Genomic DNA, 27134 nt, shown 5'->3' on the forward strand with positions numbered 1-27134 from the left:
TATTCACTTGATTTCAGATTTTATTTCCGCATTTGTTTCTTTGTTATGAATTAATTTAAAATAGTTTTAAAATGGCTAATATTATTCTAACGTTGGCTTACCTAACAAGTGAAATGTTAGTAGTATATAAGATGTATATATAGTATAATATAGTATATATATAAGCTATATTCGATTAAATCTTACTATAACACATTTAAAAACAAAGTGTATAGTTCTATAAGATGTAGTGCTATATATATATATATATATATATATATATATATATATATATATATATATATATATATAGTATATTTAAGTTTTAGCAACAACAACATATGAATATAGCATATATTAATATAGCATTAATATGTATACATATATTGTTGTTGCTACAACTTCAGTATTAATATAGCACTACCACTACTAAAAACACTTGTTTACCTACGCAGCAGTACCGACAGACTTTTTTTCGTCACTATTCCGAGGAACTTTCCGTCTGAGTCCCTCGCTACTTTTGAACTTTTTAATTTCTAATTTTTTTTAAAAATAACCGACGGACAACTCTCGGTAAATAATTATGCTTTAACCGGTATAGATTTAATTGGTTGTTCCGATGCACTCCGTTGGTAATTTACCGACGGACTCTCTGCAATATTTTCTATTTATATTTTTGAATTATTTTTTTAGGTACCGATGACTTCTGTCGGTAATTTAAATATATAATCTTATACATAATTATTTTGTATTTGTTATTACACAATAGCAAGGGAGGTCGTCGGTAAGTCCCTCGGTAAGTATTTACTTAATTATCTTAGTGGTTGATTAGCCTATTTATCGAAACTAGTCCTTAGGCACGCGTGTTGCGCGTGTATCCCATATAATTAGTACAAAATTAAAAAATATTATATTGTTTTGTACATGGATGGTAAAATAATTTGAATCATGATTGTATTTATAACAAAAACATTGCATTTAGAAATCATAACAATATGAATATTTAAGCTACGAAAAATAGAAGGAGAAGATAAAATATAAGAACTGTAAATGTTAGCTCAAAACATTATTATACGCATGGGAAGTTAAAGAGGTTAACTTTGTAAAGTGAAGAATTTAGATACATGTACCTTAATAAATTCTTTGACAATCCCATGTCAAATTTAAAATTACAAAACTAACTTTTGTAGCTTACATATTTTGTTTATTAATATTGAAGGTATTATTAATGTAACGACCCGATCGGTCATTTTGATTGTTAGAACACCGTTACCCTAAATAAGACTCCACGTATATGCTTTTAATAATTTATGACTTACGTGGATGGTTGGTTCGGGATTTGGAAGTGTTCGGGTTGAAAACAGAGCACTTGGTTCCTTAGTTGGCTTTTGATCGGGTCCAAACCTACACCACTATAGAGTAGCGAGGATGGTCGATGCAGTTTTACCCAACGAGGTCGGGATCATTTTTTGCAGGGAGTTAATTTGATTGGGAGTTGGGTATCTAACTAATCTAGATGTGCTTGTTGTTCCTAATTGCACTTCCAAACATTGTTGCGATTGATTCTATTCTAATTTTATATTATAGTATGCTGAGTGTAAGCTAAGTACAATATTTTTGGTGAAAGTTTTCAAGTGTTAAATGGCACTAGGGAAGTGACTTCCGCCTAGGTGAGTATCTAATGGGTATCAAGAATCTAGGACAAGCTTGTTATGATTGGGGTCATGATATAAAGCTCTCACTCTATACCTCTCGGTAGTTTGAGTGACTTTGCCCGATTTGGCTTTCTCAAGCCCAAATGGGTGTTCATACAATACAAGTGAAATTGGCTCAAGTCGGGTATTACTATTTCTAGGTTTAACCCTTTAATTGGGGCTATCAATCTCTTGAGTTCACCCCAATTCCTTGTTAGCCTAATTTTTCTAGACTTAGTCCCTCTTTCTCAAGAAGAGCCTAAGTCATAAAGGCATGAATCAGTGTTTGCAACCACTAATTCAACAATTTTAGCATGAATTAGGCTAAATATCACTAACCCATAAACAATTAAGCCCTAAATTTCAAGACCCATTAAATACCCACACTAGGTTTGGGTCACAACCCTAGCTATGGGGTCTAGATACTCAAAATAACAGCAGAAATCAAAGATAAAGATGAAATATAAGCCATAATATTAAAGTACAAGATGAAAATCTAAAGTTTGAAGGTAAATCTACTCTAAAATTACCTAAAAAGGAAAAAACCAGCCGTTCACATGCTCTACTAAACAAAACTTAACCTAAAATTGATAAAAGGATCTATTTATACTAGGCTGAAATTTTTGGTCAAATTCTGCGGAGGATTCGTGGACGCGTAATTCTGACCGCATCCGCGCTTGAGCTTTCGCGGCCGCGTAATACCGAGTGCGGTCCGCATTTTTTCAATACTGGGGTTGGATTTAGCTTAGTTTCACGGACCGCGTAATTTCAACTGCGACCACGTTTGCTTCCATCGCGGCCGCGTAATTTGGACGCGGACCGCGTTCTTCAGTTAAGCCCAACTTGCAGGGTCTCTGAACCTCAAGATGCGCTCTCAGCGAAATTTCCTTTGCGGCCTTGCCAAGGATTTTGCGGCCGCGCCTTTCCAACGCGGTCAGTAGTGATTTTAGTACTCAAAGAAGCTTCTCTGAATCTACTTTCACGGACCGCGTAATAGTGGCTACCTCAGCGGTTGTCCTTACGCGGCCGCACTTTTTTGCCACTCTCAGCGCTCCAGTCTCAGCCTTGGATTAGTGCAGGTTTGACTCCTTCATGAGTTGATTATGGCTTCTTCGCCTCATTTTGATCAAACCCTGCAAGCAATCACATTAAGTTAGTCTTCGGGAATACCTTTAAGCATTTTTGACCCAAAACCTAAGCAAAAGAGAGCAAATAATAGGCTACAACCCCTAGTTATCAACTCCCCCAAACTTAAGCTTTTGCTTGTTCTCAAGCAAACAAGGTAATTCCCACCTCCACAAGAAAAAGAAAGGACAATTTTAGCTTTCCTAAGGTGACTTTATCAAGCATCAATTGGGACTAACAATTACCCTCAACACAAATGCATTATCAACAACATCATGCTATGACTTCTTGAATTCCATAGTTCTAATGTGACACAAAAACATCAAGAGTTGACTCAATTCATCAAGGAAGCTCGCTCTCTCATGTTGGTCATTGTGGATCCCAGACTCCTCCTCCATCTACTCTCCATGAGCTAATATTACCTTATAGAATGTGACACTCAAAACAGGGATTGTAAAGAAGTGCACTCATCACTCTCAAAAGAATGTCACAAGTCCGGCTCTAAGTACCATAAGCTTGCCCCTCATGTAAATCACCACTAATGTAAGCTCACTCAACTTGAAATCCTATAGGGCTTTAGCGGGATGTAATGAAGGCTTTTTGGATCAAGGTAAGACATAACGAACTATGATGGTATCATCTTTCCTTAAGCACTCTATTTTCTCATTTTGGTTCATACTTTCTTGACTCTTTGAGTCATTTTCTTCTTCCTCAGGGGAACTAGAGTGACACATTGCCACTCTTTCTTGTTCATGACAATCATTTTTCTCCTTTTCTCCTCATTCCATGCTTTTCAACATTGTTTTCTTTGAATTCCTTCAACCTTTTCTTTCTTTTTGACATATTTCTTTTTAACTCTTCATCCTTTTCTTTGCCTTTCCTTTTCATCAATTCTTTTTGTTCTTTGTACCTTTCATCACATTGAAATTCCTCGTCTCTCCCCCAAACTTATGTTTTTGCTAATTGCTCATCATGAATGCTAAGGAAAGATTAGGTGCCAAGAGAGGGTCATTACAAAACGGACGAAGGCTTATAATGTGGCTATTGAGTGAAAAAGGCTTAGGCCCAAAGGGGTTGACTAGGGATATCATATTGGTAGGCTACAGACGCTTTCACAGTTCAAATGGGACCAAGGAGAGCCTACAATCACTTCTCAAGTCGAACTACACTTAGAATTTCGCCTAGACAAACATTCAAGGCAAGTTCTAGACTTATTGGCACGGGACTTGGACTTGCAATTCAATACCTCACTTCTCTCTCAAGCTGATGGATTGTTAAAGAGAACAGAGTCGAGGGCCCACAACAACCCTAGCTAAGATTGAAGATCACATATGGCTCAAAGAAACCACTTGATGATAGTTTTAGTCAACTCAGGAGTCTAAAGGTCACAACTAGAGCTATTCTTTGTCAATCAACTTGTTTCTAACCATGAGGTCGAAGGTAAATGTGTTAGCTCCAAGTGAAGCCTGCTTGAGACACTTTTATTCATTACTACTACTTATCAGGGCAAAAAGAAAAATAGATTCAATCCCTTAAGAAGGTTGTCACGCCATCCATCATTGGGAAGAGCCACCCAGTTCACATAATATCCACCTTTGGAAAGAACCGTGGAATTAAGAAAACCAAAGGCTTATTGATCACGCAAAAATGTGAAAAGAAGTTAAAAACTCAAAAAGAAGCTACTAAAGGAAATAAGAAGCTAAGCTATTAAGGAAAATTACAAAAGAAGTTATAAAGTAAAATACGGAAAGTAAAATGAATATGTATAATAGGGGAGAGAAACGAACACACACAAAATGGGGATGAATATATACACGGAATGGTAAAGTTATATACATACCAAAAGTGAAAAAATAATGAAAATGAAAATAACGATAAGTAAAAATAAAGAAAAATAGTATCATAATTATTACATGCCAGTCATCAAAGTCATCAAATCAAAATAAGACCCCCCCCCAAATAGAAGTTAACATTGTCCTCAATGCTAAAAGTAACAATAAGATCAGGGGAGGGATAGAGAGTAAAGACAAATCCCTATGTGGTCTCTGTCTGCATAGGATCGGGTACTCTGGTAGGGTCCTCAGACTATGTAGGCTCATCAGCTCCATCAGGATCCTTTAACTAAATCTCCAGGTCCTCTGACTGGGGCAGCACAAATCCTCTCACCGGCTCTCTGTAAGCCTCCTGCTTTGATGCCTGTGTTGTCTGTGCTGCAAGGACAGTATCTTCCATAAGCAAGTCCAGTGGAATATCTCCGGTAGAAGTGAACTTCTCTACCTCCTTCTTCAGTAGCTCCACTGACTCTTTTGAAGCTTGAGTCATCTTCATCTTTTTGACCTGCTTGCCCAGCTCCTTGATCACCTTCCCATGAGTGTCTAATGTCTCCAGGATTTTCTTTTGGTTGTCCAGGAGCTTCTTCTGGTTGTCCAGAATCTCCTTCAATGAATTATCCACTGATGGAGGTACCTGAAGCTATGCTGGGGTTGCCTGTGCTGCGACTACACTGGATAAGACAAACAACTTTGATGTATCTGCCTGCAATAGTTGTTGATGCTAGATAGCATCTGAGAGACCCGCAGTGCAGTATGAGGGTAAGCTAAGGAGGAAGGCACATATATTGGGGCAGAGATGGATGGCCCTGAGGAAGGAGGTGTCATAGCAGCAGATAAACCTTCGGCTGTGGAAGGCTCGGACCCAGTGGCTACTACCCTTGGCTCTTCAGACTGGCCAGTGGAGGTAGTGGCTTTGCCTTTGGACTTCGGGTTGTCTGCTCCCTGAAGTCTGTACCAAGAGAAGGGCCTTTTCGGCTTCACCTTTGTGTCAAAGTGTCTCCCCTCAACCCTCTGGCCCTCTAGGTACATAGTGATGAAATTGGGGTAAGGGTAGGAACTTTCCTCCTTCCCGGTTGCCTTAGATATATTCTGGGCCATGAGGTTCCCCACATTTATTGGGTATCCCGCCATGATGGACGCTATGAGGATCGCCCGGGAGAGTGGAATGTCACTGTTATACTGGCACGGATCAAGGCGGTTGCAGATGAAGGTGCACCACCCTTTAGCTTCAAAGTTAAGGGTGTTTTTGGCAATTGAGACTCCCGGTGTAAGCCAAGCCGGTGTTGTCCCAGGGATGGCTATCACCTCTGCAAGCCATGGACGGACTGCCTCATCTAATGCCACCTTCTCCAAGTATAAGGATTCGTCCACATCATCGAACCCGGCATATGTGCTTAGTGTCTTTCCATCAAATCTGATCTTCCAGTTCCGTACCTTAGTCACATAGGTGCCCCTTTTGATGTGGGAGACATTGGTGTAGAATTCCTTGACTAGGTACTCATTTACTTCTGGCAACTTGCTAGTGAAGAATTTCCACTACACTCTTTCATCAAATTGTCTCTTCACGTTCGGGTTGTGAGGGAGAAGGTCTCTTTCTATGAAATGTCGTTCAAGGGTGAGCGACCTTTGTGGCCACCATTCCCATAATTTGTGGTAGGCCTTCTCACTCACGAACCTATTTTGCCACACTGCTAGCTTCCTTGATCTAATCAAACCTCCAACCCGGGTATCACCACCTCTCCCGTCATCCAGGACATCCTCTTCCTCATCAATATTAATAGGAGCCGCTGTTGAGGCCGGAGTTGCAGCAGGTAGGGCAGGTAGTGTGGAAGTCTCACTACCTCCTCCTGAGCCATCAGACGACAAAGACAATGAGGTAGATTCATTGACGAGGCGGTGGGGCTGTGATTGATCCTCTTGTTAAGGTTGTGCAACTTCTCCTTCAGAAATCTCCCGGGAGGGGACATATTCACTAGTCTCAGAAGAGTCGGGAATGGGTCTTCGGAGGGTTTGATTCTTTCCACTGACCCTTTTAGGTGCTAAGGGTGCAGTTTGTTTCCCTCTGCCCCGACCTCGGGAGGATTCTCCCCTCCCTTGTGATTTGTCAGGACCGCCACGAGATCTCACCATTATCTGCATACACAATTAGTGAAAGCTCATTAGTATTGTGGTTCAATGAATCTGCAAAGGAAAGCAGATGAAATGATCACATTGTTTCTCAAAGCAGGGGTACGCTGATAGCGTAAAAAGGAGTGCGGCTGCGGAAGGGTCAGCGCGGTCCACGTAAAAAGGGGCGCAGTCCGCGAAAGAGTTAGGACTACTCTACCAATTCTTTGAACATTGGTTTCCGTTAACCGCGAAATAATGGGCGAGGTCGCGAAATAACAGACGCGGACCGCGCTAATCAATTTGTTAATTCTCTGAAGCTCATGAACGCGGTCCGCAAAATTATGGACGCGGCAAGGTAAAGTCAACCGCTGACCGTGGAAAAATCATCGTATCTGCGAACATATAAGCCTAACCAGTTCGCACAAAAGCATGAACGCGGACCGCGTAATTTGGATCGCGGTCCGCAAAAGTCAAATCATACTGGCACTGATGAATTATTTAAGACCTAGGGTTTCACTTAGTGCAAACATTTAGGCAATTAATAGGCATAGTGAACAACACTATCCCCAATTAGGCATTAAACATTACCCACATGCAATTTTAGCATCAATCAAGCATCATTTTGAAATTATGACATGTGTTAAACCCTAAAAAAAAGAAAAAGTAAAACTAGAAGAAAAGAAAATCAGAAGATGAATCTAATGTAAAGATTTGAGCATACCAGATGTGGATTTGTAGTAGAAAATTGCTTCTTGATTAATGAGATATGAAATTGAAGGTGTAAGAAGGGGAAGATGAACAATGGTCTATTTTGGTGAGAGTGTGGGATTCAAAAAGTGTAAAAGTCCTAAGGACTTCCTATTTATACCAACCCTAGAAGTCTCACCGACTTACCTGAGCGCGGTCCGAGGAATTCCACCGCGGTCCGCACTTTTTACCTTTTGAAGAACCTTTTCAGAAATAGGTCCGCTGAGAGCAGATTAACGGGTGCGGTCACGTAGGATCAACACGGACCGCAAAATTATGAACGCGGACGTGAATACAACTTCAGAGAGTTGAAATTCAGGACTTTTCAAGTCCGCGTCCGCTGACAATTTGCGCCCCCGCGAAAAGCTCTCGCTGACCACAAAATTTTGAGAGTGGTCCGCATAATTCCCCACACTTGGGCAATTTTTTCCAGCAACAGTCCTGTACTGCACAAACAATTCCTACACAAAGCTCATAACCAGTTAGTTCAAAATAAAGCCTGATCTAAGAAGAAAATCAAAAAAAGAAAGAAAAATACATGGGTTGCCTCCCAAGAAGCGCTTGATTTAACGTCGCGGCACGACACATGTTACCAACATCATTGGAAATTGATCAAGGCCACCACATGGCTGTCATCAAACTTGCTGAGGTAATGCTTCACTCGGTGCCCATTAACTCTGAAAATTTCACCATTTTTCTTTTTCAAGTCAAGAGCACCAAACGGAGTCACGTGCACCACCTCAAAAGGGCCACTCCATTTTGACTTGACTTGAATAAAAGAACCAAACGGAGTCTCGAAACAGTCGTAACCGAGAGTTGAATAAAAGAACCAAGTCACCTTCCTTGAATTCTTTGTTCCGGACATATTTGTCATATAAGTACTTCATCTTGTCCTTATACAAGGACGAGCTAGAATAGGCATGAAACCGGAATTCATCAAGTTCATTGAGTTGCTCTACCCGAAGATTGGCTGCCACATCCCATTTAAGGTTTAACTTCTTGAGCGCCCACATGGCCTTGTGCTCTAACTCAACCGGAAGATGGCATGCTTTCCCACATACCAACCGGTACGGAGACATACCAATTGGAGTCTTGTACGCAGTTCTATAAGACCACAAAGCATCGTCAAGTTTCCTTGACCAATCCGTCCGGTTTGCATTGACAGTTTTTGATAATATGCTCTTTATCTCCCTGTTGGAGACCTCAACTTGTCCACTAGCCTGGGGATGACAAGGGGTTGACACCTTATGATTGACACCATACTTGGAAAGTAAAGTGTCGAAGGCCTTATTGCAGAAATGAGAACCCCCATCACTGATGATCTCCCTAGGTGTGCCAAACCTTGTGAAGATATTTTTGTTTAAGAATGCCACCACACTCCGTGCCTCATTGTTGGGCAGAGCTATAGCTTCAACCCACTTGGAAACATAATCAACAGCAACCAGAATGTAAGTGTTACCACAGGAACTCACAAATGGCCCCATGAAGTCTATGCCCCACACGTCAAAGATATCGATCTCAAGAATAGTGGTGAGAGGTATTTCATCCTTCTTGGAAATTCCACCAGCTCTTTGGCATTCATCACACCTCTTAACAAGCTCACTTGCATCTTTATACAGGGTAGGCCACTAAAATCTACAGCTAAGAACCTTTGAAGTAGTTCTCGCCCCACCATGATGACCACCGTAGGGCGAGGAATGGAAAGCATCAATAATATTCATTTTCTCCTCTTCCGGGACACATCTCCGGATCATACCATCATTGCAAATCTTAAAGAGATAGGGCTCACCCCAATAATAATCCAAGCTATCACGTTTGAGTTTCTTCCTTTGGTTAGAAGAGAGATCACTCGGGACAATGTCGGTCACAAAAAAGTTAGCCACATCGACGAACCAAGGCATACCATTCAAAGACACGGAGAGGAGTTGTTCATCCGGGAATGAATCATTAATTTCGAGGCCATCGTGGGGCCTCCCCTCCTCTTCTAAGCGGGACAAGTGGCCTGCCACTTGATTATCACTTCCTTTTCTATCAATTATTTCAAGGTCAAATTCTTGAAGCAGAAGAACCCATCTCATCAACCTAGCCTTCGAGTCCTTTTTGGTCATCAAGTAACAGAGTGCTGCGTGATCAGTGTGCACAATCACTTTGGCACCAATGAGATATGGCCTGAACTTTTCCATGGCGAAGACAATGGCTAATAACTCTTTCTCGGTCACCGTATAATTGACTTGGGCGTCATTCATCATCTTGCTTGCATAATAGACCGGATGAAATATCTTGTTGACCCTTTGCCCCAAAACCGCTCCTACCGCAACGTCACTAGCATTGCATATGAGCTCAAATGGTAAGCTCCAATTGGGTGCGGTAATTATGGGAGTGGTTGTCAATTTATACTTGAGAAGCTCAAAAGCTTTCATGCAATCTTCATTGGACACAAACTTTGCATCCTTTTCTAGTAGCTTGCACAAGGGGTTCACCACTTTTGAGAAATCTTTGATCAACCTTCGGTAGAACCCCGCGTGCCCAAGAAAGCTCCTAACTCCCTTGACGGAAGTAGGAGGAGGGAGTTGTGAAATAACTTCAATCTTCGCTTTGTCCACTTCAATACCGTTCTTTGAGATCTTATGGCCGAGGACAATGCCCTCCTCGACCATAAAGTGGCATTTTTCCCAATTAAGCACTAGGTTGGTCTCTTAACATCGGGCCAAAACTCTGTCAAGATTATCCAAGCATTCTTCAAATGATCCCCCCACAACACTAAAATCAACCATGAACACTTCGAGGAAGTTCTCCACCATATCCGTAAATATTGCCATCATACACCGCTAAAAGGTAGCCAGTGCATTACACAAACCAAACGGCATCCGTGAGAATGAAAATGTGCCATACAGACATGTGAAGGTGGTTTTCTCTTGGTCTTACGGTGCAATGAGAATTTGGTAGTACCCTGTGTAGCCAACCAAAAAGCAATAGTAGGCACGCCCGGCGAGTCTGTCTAACATTTGATCAAGAAAGGGCAATGGAAAGAGGTCCTTGCAGGTCACTTTGTTCAGCTTTCTGTAGTCCATACATACCCTCCATCTGGTGACAGTACGAGTGGGGATCAACTCATTTTTCTCATTATGTAGTCCATACATACCCTCCATACCCCTTTTCTTCGGCACACATTGTACCGGTGAAGTCCATGAACTATCCGAAATAAGGTACACAACCCCTGCATCAAGCCACTTGATAATTTCCTTCTTGATGACCTCTTGCATAGCCTCGTTCAACCTCCTTTGATGTTCCACGGAGGGTTTGGCATCATCATCTAGTATAATTTTGTGCATGCAAAAGGCGAGGCTTATACCCCGAATGTCAGCCAAAGTCTATCCAGTTGCCTTTTTCCTTCTCTGAAGCACCACAAGGGTGGAGTCTACCTGCACGTTAGTTAGGCAAGCAGAAAGAATAACAGGTAATGTGGAAGAAGGACCTAAGAATTCATACCTGAGGTGTGAAGGCAAAGGCTTCAACTCCAATGTTGGTGGCTCCTCGATTGAGGGCTTTGTTGGTGGAGTCTTCCAATTTTCCAAGTCCAAGGAAAGTTTACGGGGCCCATATGAGTAGGATCCCATTTCTTGCAATGCATTTGCTCATTCAACCAAGCCTTCCTTTTCATCATCCTCATGGTTTAACAACACAGCTTCCAAAGGGTCTTCCACATTGATCATGGCACTCGTGTCATCAACTATCACCTCCGTCACAAGATCCACAAAAGAGCAAACTTCATTGCTATTTTGTTGTCTTATTGATTTGCACACGTGGAATACAACTTTTTGATCGCCCACTCGGAAGGTGAGCTCCCCTGATTCCACATCAACCAATGCCTTCCCTGTTGCTAGGAAAGGTCTCCCCAATATTATAGGCACCTCATAGTCGACTTCGCAGTCGAGAATCACAAAATCAGCAGGTAAAATAAACTTGCTGACCCGGACTAGAACATCATCAATAATATCAAGCGGCTTTTTCATTGTCTGATCCGCCATTTGTAATCTCATGGAAGTAGCTCTTGGTTGCCCAATACCTAGTGTCTTGAACACGGAATATAGCATCAAATTAATACTTGCTCCCAAATCACACAAGGCTTTTTCAAAATCGGCGCGACCAATGGTGCATGGAATTGTAAAGGCACCCGGATCTTCAAGCTTTGGAGCCATCGAGTGCAGAATGGCACTCATTTGATGAGTCATTTTGATGGTCTCACAATTCATAGATCTCTTCTTAGTTACCAAGTCCTTCATGAATTTGGCATATCCCGGCATTTATTCGAGAGCTTCCACCAAGGGCACATTGATTGACAAACGTTTCCTCAGTAAGGGTTCCTACCTGGGATGTTATGGATAAATAAGGAACCAGTGCGAGAGGTAAGTTAAGACAAAGGAAATAACCCAAGATAGATTACGCAAAATATTGATATGAGAATGGGTCAACGAGTAGTTAGCAATTGATTCAGGAAGAGCCTAGTTATGGCTAGACAGGAGGTTACAGGCGAATCAGCATATCAATCATATGAGTTGTATGGAACTCCAATATGTATGGGCACTAAGATAAGTTAAGTATGCACGCAACAAGGGGCAAAAAGACCAGGAAAAGAAATTGCCTACGTTTAAAAAAAGTTGAGAAGAAACAAAAGGAATTATCCGATCAATGATCCAGAGCTAGTTACGTTATGAACGCATTTAAGATTTCGGAGTATTATCCATGTAGCATATATGTTGACAATCATACAGCCGTAGAAGACTCCAGTATAAGTTAAAAGAAAGAATTGAGTCCAGGTCATAGACAAAGGATTAAATTGTTAGAAGATTATATCATGGGTATTCCATAGCATCCATGAAAGGCTAAAGTAATAACTAATACTAGGAGCCACAGATCGGAAGATAGCTTAAGCGTACATGAAGGCTGATTAGAAGGAAGAAGAAACTAAAGAGTTACATCAACGAAGTAAATTAGGAGTCTGATTATTGGACCCAGAAAGTTATAGACATCATGATTAAGAACAGTGCATAATCACTCTTAATATCAGAGGCACAAGAGAGATAGCATAGCAGATATATTCTATGACGGCTCTACGATAATGCCAGTTAGAAGAGTACCATCCTTATAAGAAGTCAGTATGAAGCTCCCACCAGATTGTGCATGCACCAAAGGTGCAAGTGTTATAATAAAAGCTTCAAGTTGTGGATGTGAATTGTACCTATGTGGAAGGGGGGGTCATGAAAGACATAGAAGATATGATGCTAGATTTTAAGGCAAAGGTAAACAACATACGAGATACTTAAATGCAGAAAGTTGGGAATAGTCCGTACTGCGGATAGAAAGCTAGAAGTGTGGGGATTAAGTATCCAGGAATGATAACGACATCGTTAGTGACATATCTTCTAGTCGATGATTTATAGGTATCGAGAGGTCCAGTTACGAGAGTGGATAAGTTATCGGGATTAAACATATGAAGACAAAAGAGCTGATGGTTTCTCTAAGTTATAGAAAGTTCAGCCTGAATGAACTCAAAGGAGTCTAAGACTAATAGCATTTAAAAGAGATAGAATGTTGCCCTGGTAGTAAAATAAGGGTATACTTGTGATAAATGAAGGATGACGTTTGGACTTTCGATTGAGTGATGATTTGAAGGGATTTCATGAATTGTACAGGATTAAAATACCCACGTAAGTGAGTCACATTGGGATGCTATAAAGTATGGTTATTGAAGTACAGTATCAGTGCTAAGTGGATCAGGAAAATCACTTCGAATATTCCTCGATGCAACGTAAGCCCTAGTGGCAATGTTTTACGTGATCATGAAGTTCCTTGTGAAGATGGATGACATTAGGGTCACCCTGAGGAACATTTGCCCGACTCTGCCAAGCTGAGGATGTGTCAGCCATCTCATCAAGTATGTCACAAGCATCGGCATAAGTCATTTTCATAAAATTTCCCCCAGCTAGCTGATTCACCACAAACTGGTTGGTCGTGTTGATGCCCCTATAAAATGTCTGCTGAATCATTGCTTCAGTCATATCACTGTTTGGGCATTCCTTGACCATTGTCCGGTATCGATCCCAAATTTCATGTAGGGGTTCATTAGGTTCTTGTTTAAAGGCTAAGATCCCATCCCTCAATGCTGCCATATGACCAGGTGAGAAAAACTTGGCCATAAACTTTTCGGCCAACTCATCCCACGTGTGTATGGAGTGGTTGGGTAGCCTCTCGAGCCAGTCCAAAGCTTTTCCTCTAAGTGAAAATGGGAAAAGTCTCAATCTCAGAGTGTCCTCGGACACGTTCGTCTGCTTGCTCTCCCAACATGTGTCTACAAAACCCTTTAGATGCTTGTATGCATTCTGATGAGGAGCTCCAGTGAAGAAGCCCCTTTGCTCCAATAGGGTCAGTATGACATTTGTAATTTGAAAATTTCCCGCCAGAATCTGGGGCGGGACAATTGCACTTGCGTAACCTTCATTAGGTAGCACCCGGTGTGCTGCCCGTGGAGGAGGTGGGGGAGGGTTTGGAATGTTGTCATTAGCCTGGCGGCCTCTTCTTTGGACTTGAGGTTCTAGATTAACCTCATCCTCACCATAGTCATCTACCTCCTCCCCCGGAAGAACATGTCTGAGAGCATCATTATGAGCCATTTGGTACCTAAAGCGATTGATACACAAAAGTTAGAAAAATAGAAGGAAAGAAAAACTTGACACACAAATAGGTAGATAGAAAGCCAACATCGTCTAACTCCCTGGCAACGAAGCCAAAAAGTGATCGGGTCCAAACTTACACCACTATAGAGTAGCGAGGATGGTCGATGCAGTTTTACCCAACGAGGTCGGGATCGATTTCCACAGGGAGTTAATTTGGTTGGGAGTTGGGTATCTAACTAATCTAGATGTGCGTGTTGTTCCTAATTACACTTCCAAACATTGTTGCGATTGATTATATTCTAATTTTATACTATAGAATGCTTAGTGTAAGATAAGTACAATATTTTTGGTGAAAGTTTTCAAGTGTTAAAAGGCACTAGGGAAGTAACTTCCGCCTAGGTGAGTATCTAATGGGTATCAAGAATCTAGGAAAATCTTGTTATGATTGAGGTCGTGATATAACCATCACACAAAAGCGCTCACTCTATACCTCTCGGTAGTTTGAGTGACTTTGCCCGATTTGGCTTTCTCAAGCCCAAATATGTGTTCATACAATACAAGTGAAATTGGCTCAAGTCGGGTATTACTATCTCTAGGTTTAACCCTTTAATTGGGGCTATCAATCTCTTGAGTTCACCCCATTTTCTTGTTAGCCTAATTTTCCTAGACTTAGTCCCTCTTTCTCAAGAAGTGCCTAAGTCATAAAGGCATGAATCAGTGTTTGCAACCACTAATTCTACAATTTTAGCATGAATTACGCTAAATATCACTAACCCATAAATAATTAAGCCCTAAATTCAAGACCCATTAAATACCCACACTAGGGTTGGGTCACAACCCTAGCTATGGGGTCTAGCTACTCATAATAATAGCAGAATCAAAGATAAAGATGAAATATAAGCCATAATATTAAAGTACAAGATGAAAATCTAAAGTTTGAAGGTAAATCTACTCTAAAGTTGCCCAAAAAGGGAAAAACCAGCCGTTCACGTGCTCTCCTAAACAAAACTTAACCTAAAATTGATAAAAGGATCTATTTATACTAGGCTGAAATTTCCATACAAAAATGCCCATGCAGAGGATTCGCGTTCGCGTAATTCTGATCGCGTCCGCGTTTGAGCTTTCCCGGCCGTGTAATACCGAGCGCAGTCTGCGTTTCTTCAATACTGGGCTTGGATTGGGCTTAGTTTCGCGGACTGCATAATTTCAACCGCGTCTGCGTGTGCTTCCATCGTGACTGCATAATTTGGATGCGGACCGCGTTCTTCAGTTAAGCCCAACTTGTAGGGTCTCTGAACCTCAAGATGCTCTCTCAGCAGAATTCCCTTCGCGGTCGCGCCAAAGTTTTCGCGGACGCACCTTTCCTACGCGGTCATCGGTGATTTTAGTACTCAAAGCAACTTCTATGAATCTACTTTTGTAGACCGCGTAATAGTGGCCGCCTCATTGGTGGTCCTTACGCGGCCGCGCTTTTCTGCCGCTCTCAGCGCTCCAGTCTCAGCCTTGGATTAGTGCAGGTTTGACTCCTTTATGAGTTGATTATGGCTTCTTCACCTCATTTTGATCAAACCCTGCAAGCAAGCACATTAAGTTAGTCTTCGGGAATACCTTTACGCATTTTTTACCCAAAACTTAAGCAAAAGAGAGTAAATAATAGGTTAAAACCCTTAGTTATCAGCTTTAAAAAGGGCGAGTTTGACTTCGGCCAACATTTTTAGAAAATGACCTCGGAATCGATATTTGATGGTTCCAATAGGTTCGTATGATGATTTTGGACTTGGGCGTATGTTCAGATCGGGTTTTTGGATGACCCGAGAATGTTTCAACGTCTATTGTAGAAGTTGGCATTTTGAAAGAATTTCATAAATTTGGGTTGAAATGTATTTTAATGTTATCAATGTCCGCTTGGGATTTCGAGCCTGGGAATAGCTCCGTGTGATAATTCTGGTCTTAGGAGCGCATCCGGATGTTAATTTGGAGGTCCGTATGTCATTTCGGAGTCATTTGGCGAAAGTTAGAAATTTGAAAGTTTTTAAGAAGTTTGACTGGGAGTGGACGTTTTGATATCGGATTTGGATTCTGATTCCGGAAGTTGGAGTAGGTCTGTATGGAGATTTAAGAATTGCACGTAAAATTTGGTGTCAATCCGAGTAGTTTAAGTATGTTTCGGCGCGTTTGGAATAAGTTTAAAGAATTTGAAAATTCTAAGTTGAATCAATTTGGTTTGAGGTATGATTTGTGGTTTTGATATTGTTTGATGTGATTTGAGGCCTCGAGCAAATTTGTGTTTGGTTATAGGACTGGTTGGTGTGATTAGAAGGGGTCCCGGGGGCCTCGGGTGTGTTTCGGGTTGATTTCGGTTCGAATTTGGATGAAAAGCTATTGCTGGTTTGCTGGTTCTGGTTTTGTTCTTCGCGAACGCGAAGGGAGTCCCGCGTTCACGAAGAAGGAAAATGGTGGCTGCTGTCTTGTGCTTCATGAACGCGGAGGAGTGCTTGATGAACCTACGCGAACGCAGTGGGCCAGTCGCGAACGCTTAGAAAGAAATGGAGGAGATGGGCCCGAGGTCGTTGGCCTTCGCGAACGCGAAGTGTGGAACGCGAACGCGAAGAAGCAAGGTCAGCTGGCCATCGCAAACGCGATGAGGAGGTCGCGAACGTGAAGTACAATTTTGGGGTAGGGCATTTGGCCTTCGCGAACGCGAGGCATTGGTCGCGAACGTGAAGAAGGGGTGATAGTGCTGGGCAGTGAGTTGTTTTAAACGGGATTTTGGCCATTTTCGCTTCATTTCCGCCATGGGAGCCGATCTTGGAGAAATTTTGGAGCTCCATCTTCATCATCTATGTCAAGGTAAGTGATTCCCATCTATTGTAAGTTTAATACTTGGATTATATATGTATTTAGACATGAAAATTTGTAGAAATTTGGGATTTTGAAGAAAAACCTAGAAATTGGTATTTTTAGATTTTAACCACAAAAATGGCTATGGAATTGGATGGAAATGGTATATTTGAGTTCTTGAGGTTATGGGTAACGATTTCCTTCGAAAAGTTCCGAAATCCGGGCACGTGGGCCCAGGGTGAATTTTAAGAATTTTATAATTTTGGATAGGGTAATTTATTCAATAGTCTAATTTCGAATTATTGACCAGGTATTAATTATTTTATATAACTTTTGGATAGTTTCGTATTTTTCGGCACCGAATTGAGATTTTTCGCGACATTGTTATCGGGAAGTGGGCTTTGAGACAAGGTAAGTGTTACGAGCCCAAATTTCGTCCGTAGGATGTCGTGATGGTACCTACTCTTTAAGACTAGGTAAGCCTATCAATGCGGAATAATAATGGAAATATGAAATAAATAAATCTGCAAAAAACATAATTAAAACTCCCAAAACCCGGTAGAAATAAGTCACAAACTTCTAAGAATTTATCCTCAATGTCTCTATATATCAGGGTCTAAAGAAAAATAAGGAAGCAACATAATAATGATAGAAGGGGACTCCGGAGTCTGTGGATGCTGGCAGATATACCTCGAAGTCTCCGTGCACAGGTAACTCACTGATGTTTGGGCTGGTAAGATGTACCTGGATCTGCACAAAAAGATATGCAGAAGCATAGTACGAGTACACCACAGCAGTACCCAGTAAGTTCCAAGCCTAACCTCGATAGAGTAGTGATGGGGTCAGGTCAGGCCCTACTGGAAAATAAATAATGGCATGGTAAAATGTTTAACAATATAATAAGATAAAATGACAATGGAAATGAATCAAGTAGTATGTCACCATTTAATTACACCAAATAGTGGCAATTAATACCTCGTGGAAATAAAACAGAATTCTTTTCAACTTTAACAAAATCACAACAATAATCAAAGGCAACTGCGGCCATAAATCAATATCAACAAGGGCACTCCCGAGGTACCGCCTCGTAGTCCCAAATCATAAATAAATTCACAATATCTCATTTCCTTTTTCCCGAAATAGCATCCCGCGTTTTAGCCATCCTTATCACACCGCATGACTTCTAGTAGTTTCCCCTACTAGCCATGCGTATCAAGCCACCCTTCTCTCACCGCATGCGTTTCAATACCCAGACCTTATACCACCGCATGCGTATCAATATCACAATATATCACAATTTGCACCTCAAGTGCCCAAATAATTCAATTTGCCAAAATAAATCAACAACAATATTTTTCCACAATAAAGAGCTCACGGCTCATGCCAAAATAATTCAATAATAATATTTTTCCACAATAAAGAGCTCACGGCTCCATCACAATGAGTACAAAAATCTCACAAAAATATTCGTGAATAAATAACTCAACAAAATAATATTTCAAAATTTTAATACGTTGCTTCAATACTAAATTTAGAATATCAAATAATTCATATTAATAATATTTAATTTAAATAAAATCACCCTTCAAATAATGCACAGAATAAAAGAAATCAAGTTTCAACTAAACAGGTAAACCAATTAGCTGGAAATGGTCAAGCCAATTTAAAGGATAAACATTTAAATCAAGGATGAAGAATATAACAAGGTAAAATTATTTAATTAATATGCAACAGCGATCTACACAATTTAAAGACATAATCCTTCACATTTAGCCAGTGTACACACTCGTCACCTCGTGTACACGACTTTCAACACATTTCAATTTATCACTTCAATGCCAATCCTAGGGGAAATTTCCCCCACACAAGGTTAGACAAGTCACTTACCTCGACTTGCTCCAATTTAATCAAGTAGTATGCCTTTTACTCGATTTTCCAACTCTGAATGGCTCGAATCTAGCCAAAATAATTTGACACAGTCAACAAAAATTATAGGAATCAATTTTCATAAGAAAATACTATATTTTTCAATAAAATCCGAAATTAGCTCAAATATTGCTTGTGGGGCCCACGTCTCGGAATCCGGCAAAACTCACAAAATCCGATAACCCATTCAATTACGAGTCCAACCATACCAGTTTCACTCAAATCCGACTCTGAATCGACACAGAAATCTCAAAAATTCATTTTTATGAGATTTCTAAAATTTTCCAAAATTTTCATATCAATACACTAATTAAATGGTGAAAACAATGATATATTCATGTATATTGACCAAATCCGAGTTAGAATCATTTACCCAAATGGCAAATGGAACGAAATCCCTAGTTTTATAAACTGTCGAGGCAGCCATCGATCCTGGGAATCTATCACTGGCCTCGGTCATAGCCCTCGATCTCGGGCCTTGATCCTGGGCCTCGATCCTGGGCCTTCAATCATTGGCCTTCGATCATGGCCATCGAGCCTGCCTTCGATCATGGCCATCGAGCTTGCCTTCGATCATGGCCCTCGATTTTTGGGGGTTGATTTTTGGGCTCGATTTCTGGGCTTCGATTCTGCATTTCCAGCAGAAGAAAATTGTAGCAGCTTTTTAAGTCCAACTTTTGATCCATTAACCATCCGAAACTCACCCGAGGCCCTCGGGACCTCAACCAAATACACCAACAAGTCCTAAAACATCATACGAACTTATTTGAAACCTCAAATCACATCAAACAACGCTAAAATCACAAATCACGCCCTAATTCAAGCTTAATGAAACTTAAGAATTTATAACTTCTACATTCGATGTCGAAACCTATCAAATCAAGTCCGATTGACCTAAAATTTTGCACACAACTCATAAATGACATAACGGAGCTATGAAAATTTTCAAAACTGGATTCCGACCCCAATATCAAAAAGTGAACTCCCCGGTCAAGCCTAATTTAACTACGGACTTCCAAATAAAATTCCAAACACGCTTCTAAGTCCAAAATCACTATACGGAGCTGTCGGAATCATCAAAATTCAATTCCGGGTCGTTTTCTCAAAATGTTGACTAAAGTCAAACTTAGTATTTTAAGGCCAACTTAAGGAACCAAGTGTTTCGATTTCAACCCGAACACTTCCAAATCCCGAACCAACCATCCCCGCAAGTCATAAATGAATAAAAGCACATAAGGGGAGTTTTATTTAGGGGAACGGGGTTCTAAAAGTCAAAATGACCGGTTGGGTCATTACATTTTCCACCTCTTAAACAAACGTTCGTCCTCGAACGAGTTTAGAATTATACCTGGAGTGGTGAAAAGATAAGGATAACAGCCGCACATCTTATTCTCGATCTCCCAAGTCGCCTCCTCGATTGGATGACCCCTCCACTGAACCTTCACGGAAGCAATGTTCTTTGACCTCAGCTTTTGAACTTGCCTGTCCAAAATAGCCACTAGTTCCTCAACATAAGATAGATCCTTGTCCAACTGAACTGAACTGAAGTCTAACACATGAGACGGATCGCCGTGATACTTCCGGAGCATAGAAACATGGAATACCGGATGAACTGCAGAGAAACTAGGTGGTAGTGCAAGTTTGTAAGCCACCTCGCCAACTCTTTCAAGAATCTCAAAAGGCCCAATATACCTAGGGCTCAACTTGCCCTTCTTCCCGAACCTCATCACACCCTTCATAGGCCAAACCCGGAGCAAGACCAGCTCACCAACCATAAATGCAACATCACGAACCTTCCGATTCGCATAACTCTTCTGTCTAGATTGGGCTGTACGAAGTCGATCCTGAATCAATTTAACCTTTTCAAAGGCATCCTGAACTAAGTCTGTACCCAATAGTCTAGCTTCGCCCGGTTCGAACCAACCCACTGGAGACCGGCATCGCCTACCATATAAGGCCTCATACAGAGCCATCTGAATGCTCGACTGGTAACTGTTGTTGTAAGCAAACTCCGCAAGTGGTAAGAACTGATCCCAAGCACCCCCAAAATCTATCACACACGCACGAAGCATATCCTCCAATATCTGAATAGTGCGTTCGGACTGCCCGTCTGTCTGAGGGTGAAATGTTATACTCAACTCCACACGAGTACCCAACTCTCATTGTACAGCCCTCCAAAACCGTGAGGTAAACTGCGTACCTCGATTAGAGATGATAGATACCGGTACGCCATGAAGTCTGATAATCTCACGAATATATACTTGAGCCAACTACTCGGAAGAATAGGTAGTCATCACAGGAATGAAATGAGCTGACTTGGTCAGCCTATCCACAATCACCCAAATTGCATCAAACTTCCGCTGAGTCCGTGGAAGCCCAACAACGAAATCCATAGTGATCCGCTCTCATTTCCACTTCGGAATTTCTAACTTCTGGAGCAATCCACCTGGCCGCTGATGTTCATATTTTACCTGCTGACAATTGAGACACCGAGCTGCATACTCCACTATGTCTTTCTTCATCTGCCTCCATCAATAGTGTTGTCTCAGGTCCTGATACATCTTTGTAGAACCCGGATGAATGGAGTACCATGAACTATGAGCCTCTTGGAGAATCAACTCACGCAAACTATCTACATTATGCACACATAGTCTGCCCTGCATCCGTAATACACCGTCATCTCCAATAGTGACTTCTTTGGCATCACCGTGTTGAACCGTATCCTTAAGGACAAGTAGATGGGGGTCATCATACTGACTCTTCCTCATATGATTATAAAGAGAAGACTGAGAAACCACACAAGCCAAAACTCGACTCGGCTCGGAAATATCCACCCTGACAAACTAGTTGGCCAAGGCCTGAACATCTAAGGCTAAAGGCCTCTCTGCTACCGGTAAATATGCTAAGCTACCCAAACTCTCCGCCTTATGACTCAAGGCATCGGCCACTACATTGGCCTTCCCGGGATGATAGAGAATGGTGATATCATAATCCTTAAGCAACTCCAACCATATCCGTTGCCACAAATTAAGATCCTTCTGTTTAAACTAATGTTGTAGAGTCTGGTGATCGGTGTAGACCTCACAATGGACACCGTACAAATAATGCCGCCAAATCTTCAAGGCATGAACAATAGCTGCTAACTCAAGGTCATGGACCGAATAATTCATCTCATGTAGCTTTAAATGTCTGGACGCATAGGCAATCACCCTACCATCTTGCATCAACACTACACTGAGACCAATACGCGACGCGTCACAATACACAGTATAAGACTCTGAACCTATAGGTAATACCAATAATGGGGCTGTAGTCAAAGCAGTCTTGAGCTTTTGGAAGCTCTCCTCACATTCCTCGGTCCACCTGAACGGAGCACCCTTCTGGGTCAATTTGGTCATAGATGCAGCAATAGAAGAGAAACCCTTTACAAATCGGCGATAATACCCTGCCAAACCAAGGAAACTCCGGATTTCCATAACTGAGGACGGTCTGGACCAACTCTGCACTGCCTCAATCTTCTTCGGATCTACCTTGATCCCCTCGCACGAAACTATATGACCCTAAAATCCCACTGAATCAAGCCAGAATTCACACTTTGAAAATTTTGCATATAACTTCTTTTCTCTCAAAGTCTAAAGCACAGTCTTTAGATGTTGTTCATGATCTTCCCGACTCCGAGAATACACTAGAATGTTGTCAATAAACACAATGATGAAAGAATCAAGATAGGGCTGAAATACACTATTTATTAAATGCATAAATGTTGCTGGGACATTGGTCAGCCCAAAAGACATCACAAGGAACTCGTAATGACTGTACCTAGTCCTGAAAGCAGTCTTCGGAATATCTGGCTCCCGAATCTTCAACTGATGATAACCTAAATGCAAGTCGATATTAGAAAACACTCTGGCACCCTGAAACTGATCAAATAGGTCATCAATACGTGGCAATGGATACATGCTCTTCACTGTGACCTTGTCCAGCTGGCGATAATCAATACACATCCGCATAGACCCATCCTTCTTCTTTACAAATAAGACAGGAGCACCCCAAGGTGATACACTGGGCCAAATAAAGCCCTTATCAAGCAACTCCTGTAATTGTTCTTTTAATTCTTTCAACTCTGTTAGGGCCATACGATATGGTAGAATAGAAATGGGCTGAGTTCCCGGTAACAAATCAATGCAAAAGTCAATATCCCTATCGGGTGGTATACCCGGAAGATCCACTGGAAATATATCAGGAAAATCCCTAACTATAGGAACTGACTCCATGGTGGGAGTATCGACACCAACAACCCTCACATAGGCCAGATACGCATCACACCCCTTCTCAACCATTCGTTGAGCTTTAAGAAATGAAACAACCCTGCTAGGAACATGATCTGAGGTACCTCTCCACTATATCCACGGTAGACCTGGCATAGCCAACGTCACCATCTTGGCGTAACAATCAAGAATAGTGTGATAGGGCAACAACCAGTCCATGCCCAAAATAATATCGAAATCCACCATACTGAGCAATAATAAATCAGCTCTGGTCTCAAAACCACTGATAACAATTAAACACGACCGATACATATGGTCCACAATAATAGATTCATCCACGGGTGTAGATACATAAACAGAAGAACTCAAGGAATCACGTGATATGCCCAAATACGGGGCAAAATAAGACGACACATAAGAATAAGTGGATCTTGGATCAAATAAGACTGATGCATCTCTATGACAGACCGAAATAATACCTGTGATAACAGAATCAGATGCAACAACCTCTGTCCTAGTAGGAAGGGCGTAATATCTGGTCTGGACTCCCCTCTAGGGCGACCTCTACCTGCCCGACCTCCACCTCTAGCTGGCTGTGCAGGTGGAGTGGCAACTGGTGCAATAATCATGGCCTGAGAAATCTATGGAGGTGCACCTCTCCTAAATTTGGGGCAATCTCTCATAATATGACGAGTGTCACAACACTCAAACTATGCCCTCGGAGGACGTGGCTGCTGGGACTGGCTCGGTCCTGATCCACTAGACTTCCCACTGAAAGCACCCCGTACAGGAGGTACAGTAGACACTGGCGGTGCATAATATGGAACCTGAGGTCTGGGAGTAGCCGGAATACCACTGGAAGCTGGAAGTGCTGAATGGAGAGGACGACTCATATAACCTCTATCATGACGGGCTGCAACTGAGGCATAAGAACTATTATGTGTGTCAGAAGCTCGGGGTCTCTTAGCTTCCCTCTCTTCCCTCTCCCGAGTCCGCATACCTTCCAATCTCCTAGCAATTGACACCACCTGTTGGTATGTGATGTCCATCTCTAGCTCTCGGGCCATACTGTATATGATACTAGGGTGGAGACCCTCAATAAATCTGCGAACCCGCTCTCGAACAGTAGTAACTAAGGCTAGTGCATGCCTAGCCAACTCACTTAATCGGACCGCATACTCTGACACGGTCATAGAACCCTGGCGTAGCTACTCAAACTCTATGCTCCATGCATCTCTAAGACTCTGAGGAACATACTTCCTTAAGAACATATCTGAAAATTGAGTCCAAGTGAGTAAAGATGCCTCAGCGGGACTATCCAACTCATATGCCAACCACCACTGGTAGGCTGCTCCTCTAAACTGGAATGCCGTGAAATAAACCCCACTGGAATCCACAATACCCATAGTACGAAGGATATGGTGACATTCCTCCAGAAAACCCTGAGCATCCTCTGAGGCTAAACCGCTAAAAGTGGGAGGATGGTACTTCTTGTACCTCTCGAGCCTGAGATGCTCCCCCTCTGAAACTGTTGTACTAATCTCAGGCCGAATTGGGGCAACTGGCTGCACTGGTATAACCTCTGGGGCATGGTCAACTTGGGCCCGTGGCTCTGGAGTACGGGCGGCGGGAGTCTGTGCTCCTCCTGCAGCCTGAGATTTGGCAGGAGCAAGTGGAATTAACCCTGTCTGAGATAGAGTGCCAAACATGCTCAAAAACTGGGTAAGAGTCTCCTGAAGTGCAGAAGTAGTAACAGGTATCTCAGGTGCCTGCTATCCAACTGGAGCTACTGGTGGCTCTACTACAGCAGCTCGTGCAGGTGCTCTGGCAGCACTTTGTGGTCTTTCTCGGCCTCTGGCTCGGCCTCTGCTCCGACCCCGGCCTTTTGCGGCTCCAAGAGGGGGTGCGGGTGTCTGATCATCGGATCTAGTTGTGCGTGTCCTCACCATCAATGAGAGAATAGAAAGATAATGGTTTAGAACTTTGAAGTCAACGGTGCGCACGATAAGGAATCAAAGAAGTGAATATTTTCCTAACAGTTTCATAGCCTCCCGAAGATAAGTATAGACGTCTCCGTACCGATCCGCAAGACTCTATTAAACCCGCGTGTGACTCATAACACCTATGAACCTAGAGCTCTGATACCAGCTTGTCACGACCCCAAATTCCCTCCGTAGGATGTCGTGATGACACCTAGTCTCTAAGACTAGGTAAGCCTATCAATGCAAAAAAATAATGGAAATATGAAATAAATAAATCTGCAATTCACTTAATTACAACTCCCAAAACCCGATAGAAATAAGTCACAAGCTTCTAAGAATTTATCCTCAATGTCTCTATATATCAGGGTCTAAAGAAAAATAAGGAAGCAACATAATAATGATAGAAGGGGACTCCGGAGTCTGCGGACGCTGGCAGATATACCTCGAAGTCTCTGTGCATAGGTAAATCACTAATTTTTGAGCTAGTAAGATGTACCTGGATCTGCACAAAAAGATGTGTAGAAGCGCAGTACGAGTACACCACAGCGGTACCCAGTAAGTGCCAAACCTAACCTCGGTAGAGTAGTGACGAGGTCAGGTCAGGCCCTACTAGAAAATAAATAATGGCATGGTAAAATATTTAACAATATAATAAGATAAAATGACAATGGAAATGAATCAAGTAGTATGGCAATTAATAGCCCGTGGAAACAAAACAGAATTCTTTTCAACTTTAAAAAAATCACAACAATAATCAAAGGCAACTGCGGCCATAAATTAATATCAACAAGGGCACTCCCGAGATACCGCCTCGTAGTCCCAAATAATAAATAAATTCACAATATCTCATTTCCTTATACCACAGCGGGAGCCTTCACAATTTATTTTAAAGAAAATATTTTTCCCAAAATAGCATCCCGCGTTTTAGCCATCCTTATCACACCGCATGACTTCTAGTAGTTTCCCCTACTAGCCACGCGTATCAAGCCACCCTTATCTCACTGCATGCATTTCAATACCCAGACCTTATACCACCACATGCGTATCAATATCACAATATATCACAATTTGCACCTCAAGTGCCCAAATAATTCAATTTGCCAAAATAAATCAACAATATATTTCCACAATAAAGAGCTCACGGATCATGCCAAAATAATTCAACAATAATATTTTTCTACAATGAAGAGCTCACGGCTCCATCACAATGAGTACAAAAATCTCAAAAACATATTCGGGAATAAATAACTCAACAAAATAATATTTCAAAATTTTAATTCGTTGCTTCAATACCAAATTTAGAATGTCAAATAATTCATATTAATAATATTTGATTTAAATAAAATCACCTTTCAAATAATGCACAGAATAAAAAATAAAGTTTCAACTAAACAGGTAAAACAATTAGCAGGAAAAGGTCAAGCCAATTTAAAGGATAAACATTTAAATCAATGATGAAGAATATAACAAGGTAAAATTATTTAATTAATATGCAACAGCGATATACACAATTTAAAGACATAATCCTTCACATTTAGCCCGTGTACACACTCGTCACCTCATGTACATGACTTTCAACACATTTTAATTTATCACTTCAATGCCAATCCTAGGAGAAATTTTCCCCACACAAGGTTAGACAAGTCGCTTACCTCGACTTGCTCCAATTTAATCAAGTAGTATTCCTTTTCCTATATTTTCCAACTCTGAATGGCTCGAATCTAGCCAAAATAATTCGATACAGTCAACAAAAATTATAGGAATCAATTTTCATAAGAAAATACTACATTTTTCAATAAAAATCCGAAATTAGCTCAAACATTCTCGTGGGGACCACGTCTCTGAATCCGGCAAAACTTACTAAATCCGATAACCCATTCAATTATGAGTCCAACCATACCAGTTTCACTCAAATCCGACTCCGAATCGACACCGAAATCTCAAAAATTCGTTTTTG

The sequence above is a fragment of the Nicotiana tabacum genome, chromosome 4 (genome assembly GCF_000715075.1).
Source record: "Nicotiana tabacum cultivar K326 chromosome 4, ASM71507v2, whole genome shotgun sequence".
NCBI classification, from domain to species: Eukaryota; Viridiplantae; Streptophyta; class Magnoliopsida; order Solanales; family Solanaceae; genus Nicotiana; species Nicotiana tabacum.